This window comes from Bos taurus, chromosome 9, assembly GCF_002263795.3.
Source record: "Bos taurus isolate L1 Dominette 01449 registration number 42190680 breed Hereford chromosome 9, ARS-UCD2.0, whole genome shotgun sequence".
Classification (NCBI taxonomy): domain Eukaryota; kingdom Metazoa; phylum Chordata; class Mammalia; order Artiodactyla; family Bovidae; genus Bos; species Bos taurus.
Window position 1 is genome coordinate 32,142,218 of NC_037336.1, and position 15,006 is coordinate 32,157,223.

General features: G+C 40.5%; 1 protein-coding gene across 9 annotated transcripts in view; it reads left to right on the forward strand.

Annotated features, from left to right (window-relative positions):
• MCM9 (minichromosome maintenance 9 homologous recombination repair factor) overlaps positions 1–15,006 on the forward strand; it is a 126,610-nt gene that overhangs the window by 42,239 nt on the left and 69,365 nt on the right. The gene's annotated exons all lie outside the window — the stretch shown is intronic.

Sequence of the window (15,006 nt, forward strand, 5' to 3'; positions counted from 1 at the left end):
GGCGAGGCGGCAGGAGGCGTGGCCACGGCGGGAAGGCGTGCTCGCCGTGGGCACGGCGGCGGGAGGGCGCGATCCTGGCGACACCCGCCTCTGGGGTTTGTGTAGTGGGTTTGTGTCTTTTTTTTTTTTTTTCCCTTCTGACTCTTTCCTTCACATCAGTCGACGGCTGTGTCGGCTCTTTACTGAATTTAGGAGATGCGAATCTGTTGTCTGCACTAGGTTAGGTTCAGTTGTCTGTATATTGGGTAATATTTGGGTTAGAAGGAAGGATTGGTTGCAGTGGAAGTAAATTGCATTTTATAGACTGATGTCAGCTCAAAAGGAGCAAAGCCATTTTGGAAATCTAGTTCTTGGCCAATATCTACGTTTGGGCACGACAGTGCCGTTAGTTAAATAGATACAAAATGAAGGGCAAGGACACATTTTTCCACCCACACTTTGTGGAATAGGTAATATTTGGGCTGCACCCGGGTCGTCTTTCTCACGTTCCAATCTGGAAAGTCGAGAATAAAAAGATGACTTGAGGTTGGATCACTTACACCAGGTTTCTCCTGTTCGGTGGACACAGCAGGAACATAAAAAGGAGGAAATGGAAGTATCAGAAGACCGAAAGGCAACAGATAACAAGCAGAGAAGGGAAAAAGCGAGTAGAGACCACGAAAGCTTACCAAGACGTGCAATTTTCCAAAAATTCGTGACCTGAACCGTTAGTAAGTAAAAATGTATGGCACCACGAACAAGTTCAGAGGAATCTTTACTTGATTATTGCACATTCAGCGTCAATTTATTTGTTCTTGACTACCTTTGTAGGAAAGGGAGAGCTTGTAACACATTTGTGTAAGGTTGTTGAGCTGTTTCTATTTTCTAAATAAGAGCAATATAAAGGGATTTTTTTTTCCTGGTGCATAAACCATCATTTTTGAAGTATTTTGAATGAAACCACTAAACTTGGCTAATTCAGAGAGAAAATGATTTAAGTGTCATCTATGCTGAAAGTTTTCTCTTAGTATGGTGCTGAGAATTTTTCAGTTAACATTCTTTGGACACTGTTCATTGCAGGTTGCATTTAATGAGACTTCTGCATTTGATGGTGTTTTGAAAGTTAATAAGAGACAGCTAGGGAGGCCTGGCATGCTGCAGTCCATGAAGTCACAAACAGTCAGACACAATTTAGCCGTAGAACAACAACGGAACAGTTAATCCCAGGCCTCCCACACTTAGGGAAACTACTTAGAGTGAGGATCACATTTTATCATCGATGGATTAGCAAATACCACGATCTACTGGAAAGGGTTTCCTCAAGCCCAGTTATTTGTACAAATTAGAGTATAAGAGTCATACTGTGGTGACAGGTGCAAATTACATTGACTGATAAACTGTATTCTCTGTTCATTGTTATTAGTGCTGGGCCTAAGGCTACCTCAGATGAAATGTAAATTGTAAGACACACAGGACATAGAAGATAACCATTTGAAGTATAAAACAAGATTCTCTTGAGACTGGTATATATGCAGTTTCCTCATTATTGCAGGCATTGTTATGAGGAGATTGAAATCCATTTGCTTTATAAAAATGACTTTATAAGTTTGGTAAAAATCAAGTGCATTTTTAATCTGCTCATGTTCTAAGTCACTTTCATCATGTCTGACTCTTTGGACCCTATGGATTGTAGCCTGCCAGGCTCCTATGTCCACTGCTCATAGGTGTGTCATTATAAAGTGTGTAAGATTTGTTCTCAGCATCAAGAATGAGATTTACCTGGATACTACTACTGGGTTGGCCGAGAAGTTTGTTGGAGTTTTTCTGTAAAGTGTTATGGAAAAACCCAAAAACCTTTTGGCCAACCCAATATTTTTGGCTTATTTTCTTTCAACTCTTTTATTTAACATGTCATATATGAGTATTTAAGGGGCGGGGGAAGCCCTCCCTAATAGCTCACTGGAAGCCTCAAGAATTGGCTCCAGGCCTTTACTGTTGCCTTTGATGCTGTGAAAGTGCTGCACTCAATATGCCAGCAAATTTGGAAAACTCAGCAGTGGCCACAGGACTGGAAAAGGTCAGTTTTCATTCCAATCCCAAAGAAAGGCAATGCCAAAGAATGCTCAAACTACCGCACAATTGCACTCATCTCACACGCTAGTAAAGTAATGCTCAAAATTCTCCAAGCCAGGCTTCAGCAATATGTGAACCGTGAACTTCCTGATGTTCAAGCTGGTTTTTAGAAAAGGCCGAGGAACCAGAGATCAAATTGCCAACATCCGCTGGATCATGGAAAAAGCAAGGGAGTTCCAGAAAAACATCCATTTCTGCTTTATTGACTATGCCAAAGCCTTTGACTGTGTGGATCACAATAAACTGTGGAAAATTCTGAAAGACATGGGAATACCAGACCACCTGATCTAACTCTTGAGAAATTTGTATGCAGGTCAGGAAGCAACAGTTAGAACTGGACATGGAACAACAGACTGGTTCCAAATAGGAAAAGGAGTATGTCAAGGCTGTATATTGTCACCCTGTTTATTTAACTTCTATGCAGAGAACATCATGAGAAACGCTGGACTGGAAGAAACACAAGGTGGAATCAAGATTGCCGGGAGAAATATCAATAATCTCAGATATGCAGATGACACCACCCTTATGGCAGAAAGTGAAGAGGAACTCAAAAGCCTCTTGATGAAAGTGAAAGTGGAGAGTGAAAAAGTTGGCTTAAAGCTCAACATTCAGAAAACGAAGATCATGGCATCTGGTCCCATCACTTCATGAGAAATAGATGGGGAAACAGTGGAAACAGTGTCAGACTTTATTTTTCTGGGCTCCAAAATCACTACAGATGGTGACTGCAGCCATGAAATTAAAAGACGCTTACTCCTTGGAAGGAAAGTTATGACCAACCTAGATAGCATATTGAAAAGCAGAGACATTACTTTGCCAACAAAGGTTCGTCTAGTCAAGGCTATGGTTTTTCCTGTGGTCATGTATGGATGTGAGAGTTGGACTGTGAAGAAGGCTGAGTGCCGAAGAATTGATGCTTATGAACTGTGGTGTTGGAGAAGACTCTTGAGAGTCCCTTGGACTGCAAGGAGATCCAACCAGTCCATTCTGAAGGAGATCAGCCCTGGGTGTTCTTTGGAAGGAATGATGCTAAAACTGAAACTCAAGTACTTTGGCCACCTCATTCGAAGAGTTGACTCATTGGAAAAGACTCTGATGCTGGGAGGGATTGGGGGCAGGAGGAGAAGGGGACGACAGAGGATGAGATGGCTGGATGGCATCACTGACTCGATGGAGGTGAGTCTGAGTGAACTCCGGGAGTTGGTGATGGACAGGGAGGCCTGGCGTGCTGTGATTCATGGGGTCGCAAAGAGTCGGACACGACTGAGCGGCTGAACTGAACTGAACTTCCTGTCTTAACTCTTATTGTTACTCCTCCTCAAAAGTATTAAAGAACCTTTGGGTACTCGCTCCAGTAGGTTCCTCACCAACGATAATACCTTCCAGAAGACCACAGGGATTTCCAGATGTGCCCTTGTGTACTTCTAATTAAATGGCATGCCTTAAGGGGGAAAGATTGTAAAAGCATTATTCTGGTTTCAGAGACAGTCTGTAAGATTTGTTGCTGAACAACTTATTGGTGACTCTCAGTTAACCACATTGCAGCAGATGGGTTGCCATGAATGTTGTCATATGTGAAGTACCCAAGGGGACCCACATGACACTTAGAGGGCTGCTGCTGTTGCTGCTGCTGTGTCGCTTCAGTTGTGTCCAACTCTGTGCAACCCCATAGACAGCAGCCCACCAGGTTTCCCCGTCCCTAGGATTCTCCAGGCAAGAACACTGGAGTGGGTTGCCATTTCATTCTCCAATGCGTGAAAGTGAAAAGTGAAAGTGAAGTTGCTCAGTCGTGTCCGACTCTTAGCGACCCCATGGACTGCTTAGAGGGCTGCTGCTGCTACTGCTAAGTCGCTTCAGTCATGTCCGACTCTGTGCGACCCCATAGACGGCAGCCCACCAGGCTTCCGCATCCCTGGGATTCTCCAGGCAAGAACACTGGAGTGGGTTGCCATTTCCTTCTCCAATGCATGAAAGTGAAAAGTCAAAGTGAAGTTGCTTAGTCGTGTCCGACTCTATCGACCCCATGGACTGCAGCCTACCAGGCTCTTCCATCCATGGGATTTTCTAGGCAAAAGTACTGGAGTGGGGTGCCATTGCGTTCTCCAGCTTAGAGGGCTACGTGGAATATAATCCTCAAATAACTTTTCTCTGTGTAGCCTGCTTGGGGGAAGTGTGGCTGAAAAAGGTTGCTTTGGCTCTGAAACAAACAAAGACTAAGTTAATGCCTAGGACAGAGATAAATGAACCTAGTTAGCTATTGTTATGGGCTGAATTGTGCTGTTCTCCCTGCCCCCAAATTCATATATATGCCCCCAGTATTTCAGACTGACTGTAGTTGCTGACAGGGCCTTAAAAGAGGTTTTAAGTTAAAGTGAGCCTCTTAGAGTGGGCCCTAATCCATTCTAACTGGCTTCTTTATATGAGGAGGAAGTTTGGACATAAAAAGAGACACCAAGGGTACTCATGCACAGAAGAAAGACCGCTTGAGGACACAAGAAAGTAGCCATTTGTAGGTCAAATGAAACCAACTTTGCTGACATCTGATCTTTGAACCTTCAGAACAGAACTGTGAAAAAACAGGTTTCTATTGTTTAAGCCACCCAGTCTGGCGTTTTGTTATGGCAGCCCTAGCAATCTATGTATATAATCCACTTGTTGTTCATTTATCAAGGGTGTTCTATGGAGTGAAACGATGTGGTCATATAAGTTGTAGGTTGTAGTGTGGGGTCGTGTGCTGCAGACATTTCTCAGAGGAAGTACCTGCTATTGTGCATACACACCTTAAATTCTGAACAGACTAGATGCAGCTTGCTTGTGAGTTCCAAAGCTCATCTACAGAGGGCTTTTCAGAATCTTAAAGTTGAAGTTAAATTGAGGTCACACACAAAGCTAGATGAAAGAGTGAGTTAAATGTACTAGAATTAAACTGAATTACAATTGTTGTTCACTCAGTCGCGTCCAACTCTTGAGACCCCATGGATTGCAACATACCAGGACTCCCTGTCCCTCACTATCTCCTGAAGTTTGCCAAGTTCATGTACCTTGCATCGGTGATGCCATTCAGCCATCTCATCCTCTGATGCCCTCTTCTCCTTCTGCCCTCAATCTTTCCCAGCATCAGGGATTTTTCCAGTGAATTGGCTGTTCACATCAGATGACCAAAATACTGGAGCTTCAGCATCAGTCCTTCCAACGGGTATTCAGGGTTGATCTCCCTTAAGATTGACTGATTTGATCTCCTTGCTGTCCAAGGGACTTTCAGGAGTCTTCTCCAGCACCACAGTTTAAAGACACCAATTCTTCGGTGTTCTGCCTTCTTTATGGTCCAGCTCTCACAACCATATGTGACCACTGGGAAGACCATAGCCTTGACAATGTGGACCTTTGTTGCCAGAGTCATGTCTTTGCTTTTCAACACACTGTCTAGGTTTGTCATAGCTTTCCTGTGAAGAAGCAAACATCTGATTTCATGGCTGCAGGCACCATCTATAGTGATTTTGAAGCCCAAGAAGAGGAAATCTGTCACTACTTCCACCTTTTCTCTTCTATTTGCCATGCGGTAATGGGGCTGGATGCCATCATCTTAAATTTTTTTAATATTTAGCTTTAAGCCAGCTCTTTCACTCTCCTCCTTCACCCTCATCAAGAGGCTCTTTAGTTTCTGTTTGCTTTCTGCCATTAGAGTGGGATCATCCACATATCTCAGTTGTTGATGTTTCTCCTGCCTGTCTTGATTCCAGCTTGTTACTCATCCAGCCCAGCATTTCTCATGATGTGCTCAGAGTATAGACTAAACAAACAACGTGACAGCAGACAGCCCTGTCACACTCGTTTCTCAATCTTGAACCAGTCAACCAGGGTTGTAACTGTTGCTTCTTGACCTGCATACTGGATTCTCAGGAGACAGATAAGGTGGTCTGGTATTCCCATCTCTTTAACAGCTTTCCACAGTTTGTTATGATGCACAAAGTTAAAATACACTGAATTAAAATGTATTGCAACTGAGAATTAAGTCAAATCTCAGATGCTGCCTGCTGCAGAAGTTATCATAGGTGTGGAAATGTTGACCTCTTGCCTTTGTTTAATTCCTAAATTTTACCTGGCACAATGATTTGTCATAATAAATGGTTTTTCTCTATATATTGGTATAGTAATACCAATTAATATAAATGGTAATTATTTGTCACTGTACTGAATTCTCTTTCAGAACACATTTATGTTATTGTCCCCATCTTTAAAAAAAAAATTCTCATGTAAGGCTGGTTGTAATATGATCTTTAGTTAAAGGAGCTCCCTATTATTAGTTATAGGATGTCAGAATTTAATGATAGTTTTTTTTAAGGTTTATTCACTTTGGCAGCACTGGGTCATCATTGCTACGTGCAGGCTTTCTCTAGTTGCGGTCAGTGGGGCTCCTCTCCAGCTGTCGCACACAGGTTTCTCACTGTAGTGCCTTCTCGTGTTGTGGAACATGGCCTCTCGGGCGCACGGGCTTCAGTAGTTGTGGCTGTCGGACTCTAGAGTGCTGACTTAGTAGTTATGGCTCACTGACTTAGTTGCTCTGAGACATGTGGGATCTTCTGGACCAGGGATCAAAACCGTGTCACCTTAAGAATCCTAGGCCACCAAGGAAGCCCTAATGATAGTTTTAAAGAAAAATTTCTCTATGAATGTAGAATGTAGAGATTTTCTGTAGTTTACAGATGTTTCTAGAAGGAATAGCTCCTACAGTAATGATTTTAATAATAGTAACTCATTATACATGTAGAGAGAGAGACCATTTATTATGTGAAATTGTTGTGCTAGACTCTGTGGAATATTCAAAGACAAAAATATACGTGGATATTATCCTCAAAGATCGTTTGGTCCAGTAGGAAAGGTGACTATGTAATCACATTAGTATGGTACAGAATAGAAAGTGTTAGATGCACCTTGAACAGTAATGGTTAAAGTTGTATCAGTTCAGTTCAGTCGTGTCCGACTCTTTGCAACCCCATGAACCGCAGCACGCCAGGCCTCCCTGTCCATCACCAACTCCCGGAGTCTACCCAAACCCATGTCCATTGAGTCGGTCATGCCATCCAACCATCTCAACCTCTGTCATCCCCTTCTCCTGCCCTCAATCTTTCCCAGCATCAGGGTCTTTTCCAAAGAGTCAGCTCTTTGCATCAGGTAGCCAAAGTATTGGAGTTTCAGCTTCAAAATCAGTCCTTCCAATGAATATCCAGGACTGATCTCCTTTAGGAAGGACTGGTTGGATCTCCTTGCAGTCCAAGGGACTCTCAAGAGTCTTCTCCAACACCACAGTTCAAAAGCATCAATTCTTCGGTGCTCAGCTTTATTTATACTCCAACTCTCACATCCATACACGACTACTGGAAAAACCATAGCCTTGACTAGACGGACCTTTGTTGACAAAGTAATGTCTCTGCTTTTTAATATGCTGTCTAGGTTGGTTATAACTTTTCTTCCAAGGAGTAAGCATATTTTAATTTCATGGCTGCAGTCACCATCTGCAGTGATTTTGGAGCCCAAAAAAATAAAGTCAGCCACTGTTTCCACTGTTTCCCCATCTATTTGCCATGGGACCAAATGCCATGATCTTCATTTTCTGAATGTTGAGCTTTAAGCCAACTTTTTCACTCTCCTCTTACACTTTCATCAAGAGGCTTTTTCATTCCTCTTCACTTTCTGCCATAAGGGTGGTGTCATCTGCGTATTTGAGGTTATTGATATTTCTCCTAGCAATCTTGATTCCAGCTTGTGTTTTCTCCAGCCCAGCATTTCTCATGATGTACTCTGCATATAAGTTAAATAAGCAGGGTGACAATATACAGCCTTGACGTACTCCTTTTCCTATTTGGAATCAGTCTGTTGTTCCATGTCCAGTTCTAACTGTTGCTTCCTGACCTGTATATAGATTTCTCAGGAGACAGGTCAGGTGGTCTGGTATTCCCATCTCTTTCAGAATTTTCCACAGTTGATTGTGATCCACAGTCAAAGGCTTTGGCATAGTCAATAAAGCAGAAATAGATGTTTTTCTGGAACTCTCTTGCTTTTTCCATGATCCAGTGGATGTTGGCAATTTGATCCCTGGTTCCTCTACCTTTTCTAAAACCAGCTTGAACATCTGGAAATTGACGGTTCACGTATTGCTGAAGCCTTGCTTCTAGAATTTTAAGCATCACTTTACTAGCCTGTGAGATGAGTGCAGGTGTGCAGTAGTTTGAGCATTGTTTGGCATTGCCTTTCTTTGAGGTTGGAATGAAAACTATGAGAACCAAATTTTGATGTCACAAGAAAGGCCGTGTGTGTGGTGTGTATACAGATACATGGTACCTATGCATATACATATGGTATGATGTTTTCTTTACTATTTATAAAAAGCTTTTAAATAACCTGTTTTTGATTCATGCAACACTTTGGTATGGTAGCAAGGTAAGATTAGCCCCATATAACAAATGAGGACACTGCTGCTCAGGATCCTGCTCCCTTAATTGCTGACTTAATGTTTCTCTATTTTCTCTCTACTGTGTCAGATAATATTTAAAGTGGACTTTATGGGTAGAAAAGCAATTGGTATAATTTCCTGGAAGAACCCACAGGCTGGCTGACACTGTAGTAATGACTTGATTAATGAACTCTTGAGGAACAAAGCTCCATGAATGAGGTTTGCCCAGGTAGATACTGGGAGTGAGAGGAGGCTGCGGCCAAGGCAAAGCTGTGGGAGCTCCCCATTGAAGCTGCAGACGCCAGGCTTCCTGTTGCAGGAGTGACTGGGAGGTGGGGGACGATGGATCCCGGAACGCATCCTTATGCTTTTAATAAGGTTTTCATGTTCGTTACCTAAAGTACATTCCCCTCCTCCATTCTCTGCCCCACCTCATTAACAACAGTTTCCCTGTTTTGATTTCGGTGCTACCCACCATTAGGTTACAAGTTTGTTGAAGAGAGAAGCTGTGTCTGGCCCCTTAACCAAGCTGGACTAAACGGTTAAATACCTTTTGGATCTCATCCATATTAGTCAGCTTTCTGAAGCACCATGGTTACGTTTCTTGTGGGCAATCTGTTGATGTTAACATCATGGTATTATTTCTGACCAGAAGAATAGGGATGGAAATGCTTGATAATTATCTTGTTTCTTGTATCTAGTTTTTAACCTTGTGTTCTTAGTCTTCTTGTAAATGAAGCTCTTAACTCATTTCCTTCTAAACTTAGTCTCTACTTGGAGTCCACTGTCCTTCATGTTTTACATTCCATCCTTTTCTCTTTCACTCTCCACCTGTCCCGTTTGTTAGAGGCTTTCTCCTTTTCCTGGTACCAGAAAGAATTCAGTGATAAGTAAAGAGAGGACTCAAATCTTTAAAACATCTTCACACTAGACCACTGTTTGCACAAAGCCACCGCTCAGCATAGCAGCTTTTTTAGTTGGTTACTATAGAGACAAATGACATAAGATGGAGTCAACGCTTGACAGAAGCTAGGCAAGTAATCTTCCTGAGATTGGAGGGAGATCTTATACACAGGGTTGCTTAGAAAAGGCAGAAGACTAAAAAGGATAGGAAGGGGAAAGGTTTCCCAAATGAACAATAGGTGATTAATTGGTACATTTTATTGGGAGAATTTGTGCTTGTTAAGACCTTGCATCCAGCATACATAGAATGTATCTCCATGCAGCCCCAGTATGATTATACGGTGACTTTTTAAAAACTATTTACGTATTTATTTTGCTGCACCGGGTCTTCATTGCAGCACGCGGAATCTTTGTTTGTGATACGTGAGATCCAGTTCTCTGACCGAGGATCGAATTTCTGCCCTCACTGCCCCCATTCGCTACCCCCACCCCCTACATTGACAACACAGAGTCCTTCCACTGGACCACCAGGGTAGCCCCAGTGATTGTTTTAATAACAACTATATTGCTATCAACATTTATATACAAATTTTCATTTTTCTGGGTCTATGAAGTTGTTGAGTCATGTGGTAACTCCTTATGAGGGACTACTAGACTGTTTTCCAAAGTATCTGCACTGTTTTATGTTCCCACCAGCAATGTATAAGCTTCCCAATTTCTCCACATCCCCACTAACACTTATTATCATGTCTGTCTATCTTTTTTTTTTTTTCTGTTATGTCTTTCTGATTATAGCTGTGGGTGGTGTGCGAAGGGGTATCTCATTGTGGTTTTGATTTACATTTCTCTGATGGCTAAAGAAGAGTTGAACATTTTTCATTTGCTTGTTGGCCATTTGTATATCTGCTGAAGAGAAATGTCTGTTCAGCTCTTTTGGCCATTAAAAAAATTGGATTGTCTTTATTATTGGGTTGTGAGTTCTTTGTATATTCTAAATACAAGTCTCTTATCTGAGACTTATCAGAGACTTGTACTCACCAGGTTTGGAAAAATTTTTTCCCATAGTGTGGATTATCTTTTCATTTTCTTCTTTTCACAAGACACCCATTTTCTTGTGGGTGTCTTTTGCACCACAAAAGCTTTTTGATAAAGTCCAATGTGGTAATGGCATAAAGATATAAGCCAATAGAACAGAATTGATTGTCCAGAAATAAATCCATACATTTATGGTCAATCCATTTTTTTTCAATTTATTTTTAATTGAAGAATAATTGGTTTACAGAATTTTGTTAGTTACTACCAAACATCAACATGAATCAGCCATAGGTAAGAGACTATGTATTTTTTGTTTCTTCACCAAACCTGTTCTTTTTGATTTAGCTTTACTTCCAACCATCTTAACATTTTCCTGGTCAAATGTCCTGTTGAATCCAAATTATCAATGTAGCAGTCTTCTGGAAAGCAAATCCACTTCACACTATACAGTCTCTAAAATCTGCATTATATAGTCTCTAAAATCTCTAAAGTTTTTGTTGTAGCTTAATATAACTCTGAGGTTATCGATATTTCTCCCAGAAATCTTGATTCCAGCTTGTGCTTCTTCCAGCCCAGCGTTTCTCATGATGTACTCTGCATAGAAGTTAAATAAGCAGGGTGAGAATATATAGCCTTGACATACTCCTTTTCCTATTTGGAACCAGTCTGTTGTTCCATGTCCAGTTCTAACTGTTGCTTACCTGCATACAGATTTCTCAAGAGGCAGGTCAGGTGGTCTGGTATTCCCATCTCTTGAAGAATTTTCCAGTTTATTGTGATCCACATAGTCAAAGGCTTTGGCATAGTCAATAAAGCAGAAATGGATGTTTTTCTGGAACTCTCTTGCTTTTTCCATGATCCAGCGGATGTTGGCAATTTGATCTCTGGTTCCTCTGCCTTTTCTAAAACCAGCTTGAACATCAGGAAGTTCACAGTTCACATATTGCTGAAGCCTGGTTTGGAGAATTTTGAGCATTACTTTACTAGCGTGTGAGATGAGTGCAATTGTGCAGTAGTTTGAGCATTCTTTGGCATTGCCTTTCTTTGGGATTGGAATAAAAACTAACCTTTTCCAGTCCTGTGGCCACTGCTGAGTTTCCCAAATTTGCTGGCATATTGAGTGCAGCACTTTCACAGCATCATCTTTCAGGATTTGAAATAGCTCAACTTTATGGCAGAAAGTGAGTGAGTGAGTGAAGTCACTCAGTCGTGTCCAACTCTTTGCAACCCCATGGACTGTAGCCCACCAGTCTCCTCCGTCCATGGGATTCTCCAGGCAAGAATACTGGAGTGGGTTGCCATTTCCTTCTCCGGTCAATCCATTTTTGATAAGGGTTCCAGAACAATTCACTGGGGAAAGAAATTGTCTTTTCAAAACTCACTGCTAGGAAATTGGACATCCAAATGCAAAAATACAAGTTTGGACCCCTATTCACACAATATGCAAAAAATAATTTAAACTGAATCAAAGACTTAAATGTAAGGTGCTAAAAGTATAAAACTCTTAGAAGAAAACACATCAAAGGCATCAATCTTCAGGCCTATGATTAGGCAGTGTTTTTTGAGAAATGATAAAAAAAATGCAAGCAGAAAAAGTCAGTGGATGTATGTGAGGTATTTTTTCATATATTTAAGACATCTTTAATTTCTTTTAACAACATTCTGTACTTTTCACAGTATAAGTTTTATATACTTCTTTTGTTAAATTCATTTCTAAGTATTTATTCTTTTTAATGCTATTATAAATGGAATTACTTTATTAGTTATATTTTCATATTCTTCACCTTGCAAGTATATAGACACAATTTAATTTTAAAAATTGATTTTGTATCCTTCAACCTTGATGAACTCATTTGTTAGCTGTGATTTAATTGTAATTCTTAGGATTTTCTATCTGTAAGATCATGCTATCTGCATGCAGGGATATTTTTACTGTTTCCTTTCCCTTCTAGATGCCTGTTATTTCATTTTTTGTTTCATTGCCCTTCCTAGAACCTCCAGTACTCTGCTATATAGAAGTAATGAGAGTGAACATCCCTGGCTTGTTTCTGATCTTAACACGAATACGTTCAGTCTTACATCAAGAATGATGATAGTTCTGGGGTTTTTGTAGACGTCCTTATCAGAATGAAGTTCTCTTCTGTTCCTGGTTTGAGCATTTTTTCATGAAGTGTTGTTGAATTTTGTCAAACACTTTTTCTGTCTCTATTGACATGATCATATGCTTTTTGTCCCTTATTCTGTTAATGTGAGGATATTACATTAATTGATTTCTAGATGTTATACCACCAATCTTGAATTCCAGAGATTTATCTCACTGGATCATGGTTATATAGTCCTTTTTATATATTGCTGGATTCGGTTCAGTAGTATTGAGGATTTTCATATATATGTATTCATAAGAAATATTGGTCTTTAGTAGTCTTGTGATGCCTTTGATTTTTGGTGTATAGGTAATACTGTTCTCATAGAACAAGTTAGGAAGTGTTTCCTCCTTTTCTGCTTGTAAAGAGTTTGTGAAGAATTCATACTCGATTCTTCTAGTGTTGAAGCCATCTGTGTGTGGGTTTTTCTTTGTGGGTAGTTTTTAAATTACTAATTCAGTCCCTACTTACTATACATCTGTTCAGATTTTCTTTTTCTTCTTGAGTCAGTTTTGGTAGTGTCTATTTAGAAATTTGTTAATTTCACCTGAATTATCTAATTGGTTAACATAAAGTTATTTGTTGTTTCCCTTTGTAATCCTTTTTGTTTCTGTAAAGTCATTGATAATGTCCCGTCTTTGATTCCTGATTTTAGTATAATTTTATTCCTCTGGTTTTGGCTTGGTCAGTGTAGCTAAAATGTATCAACTTTTGGATTCATGAATTTTCTCCATTTTTATGTTCTGTGTCAGTGATTTCTGTTACAGTATACATTACCTCCTTCCTTCTGCTAATTTGGGTTTAGTTTGCTCTTCCTTTTTTCCAGTGTCTTAAGGTGGCAGCATAGATTTTTGACTTGAGATCTTTCTTCTTTTTTAATATAGACATTTATATCTGTAAGTTACTTTGTAAACACTGCTTTAGCTGCATCCCATTAATTATGGTATGTTGTGTCTTCATTTTCCTTCATCTCAGTTTTTTCTGATTTCCTGTTGTCCAGTCACCTATTCGTTGCATGAATACCTTTCTATGTTATTTGTGACAAGTGGACTTTCCACTTTTGCTTAAAGATTACTTTGATTTCTTACTTCACAAGGTAGCACATTCCTTTTTAAACACCTTGAGATTTCCAGCACTTCCCTGTAAAATTCTACATATTGGTCTGTTAATTCTTTTGAAGCCACCCTAAATTAGTCTAATTGATCTTCCATAGGATAGTTCTTTAAATACTTAATAATTGCTTTCTCTTCTCTAAATCTTTGTTTCTGGCTAACCAACAAACCCATGCTATAAACTATTCTTTCAGTGGCATTATTTTCCATGTCCTTCATTATTTTACTTTTTTTTATTAGTATTTCTTTTAAGATTTGATATCTCAAAGTAGATATTAATACTCAGGAGTCAGCAACTTTTTTTCTCTAAAGGACTAGTATAAATATTTTAGATTTTTGAAGGCCTTTCCGTGTCTGTCATAATTACTTGACTCTGCCATTGTAGTGTGAAAACAGCCATAGACAGTATGTAAATGATGAACGTGACTGTGTTCCAAAAAACTATTTTTGCAAAAACAGGTGGTTGGGCCAAATCTTGCCCACAGATCATAGTTTGCTGACTCCTCTCTGGACATTATCTAACCAGTGCAGAACTTGGTGTGATTTTATCTTCATTTTTGAATGCTGCTGCTGCTACTGCTGCTAAGTCGCTTCAGTCATGTCCGACTCTGTACGACCCCATAGACGGCAGCCCACCAGGCTCCCCCGTCCCTGGGATTCTCCAGGCAAGAACACTGGAGTGGGTTGCCATTGCCTTCTTCAGTGCATAAAAGTGAAAAGTGAAAGTGAAGTCGCTCAGTCGTGTCCGACTCTTAGCGACCCCACGGACTGCGGCCCACCAGGGTCCTCCGTCCATGGGATTTTCCAGACAAGAGTACTGGAGTGGGGTGCCATTGCCTTCTCCTTTTGAATGCTAGTCTTGCCTTAATGCATTTTTTAGACCATATTGAAATATTCTGAGGGAAAGTTGGATATAATCTTCATTTATGCTCCTCTAAGGTAAGGTGAGGAGTTCTCTAGTAGCTCAGACAGTAAAGAATCTGTCCACAATGTGGGAGACCTGAGTTTGATCCCTGGGTTGGGAAGATCCCCTGGAGAAGGGAATGGCAACCCACTCCAGTATTTTTGCCTGGAGATTTCTATGGACAGAGGAACCTGGTTGGCTACAGTCCGTGGGGTGGCAGAGAGTCGGACACAACTGAAGTGACTTAGCACATGCGCACACACACATAGGTAAGGTGGTTTGTTTCCTCTACTTTTTTCACCAGTTTTTTTCTTTACCTTTGATTTTCTAAAGTTTAAGTCATAT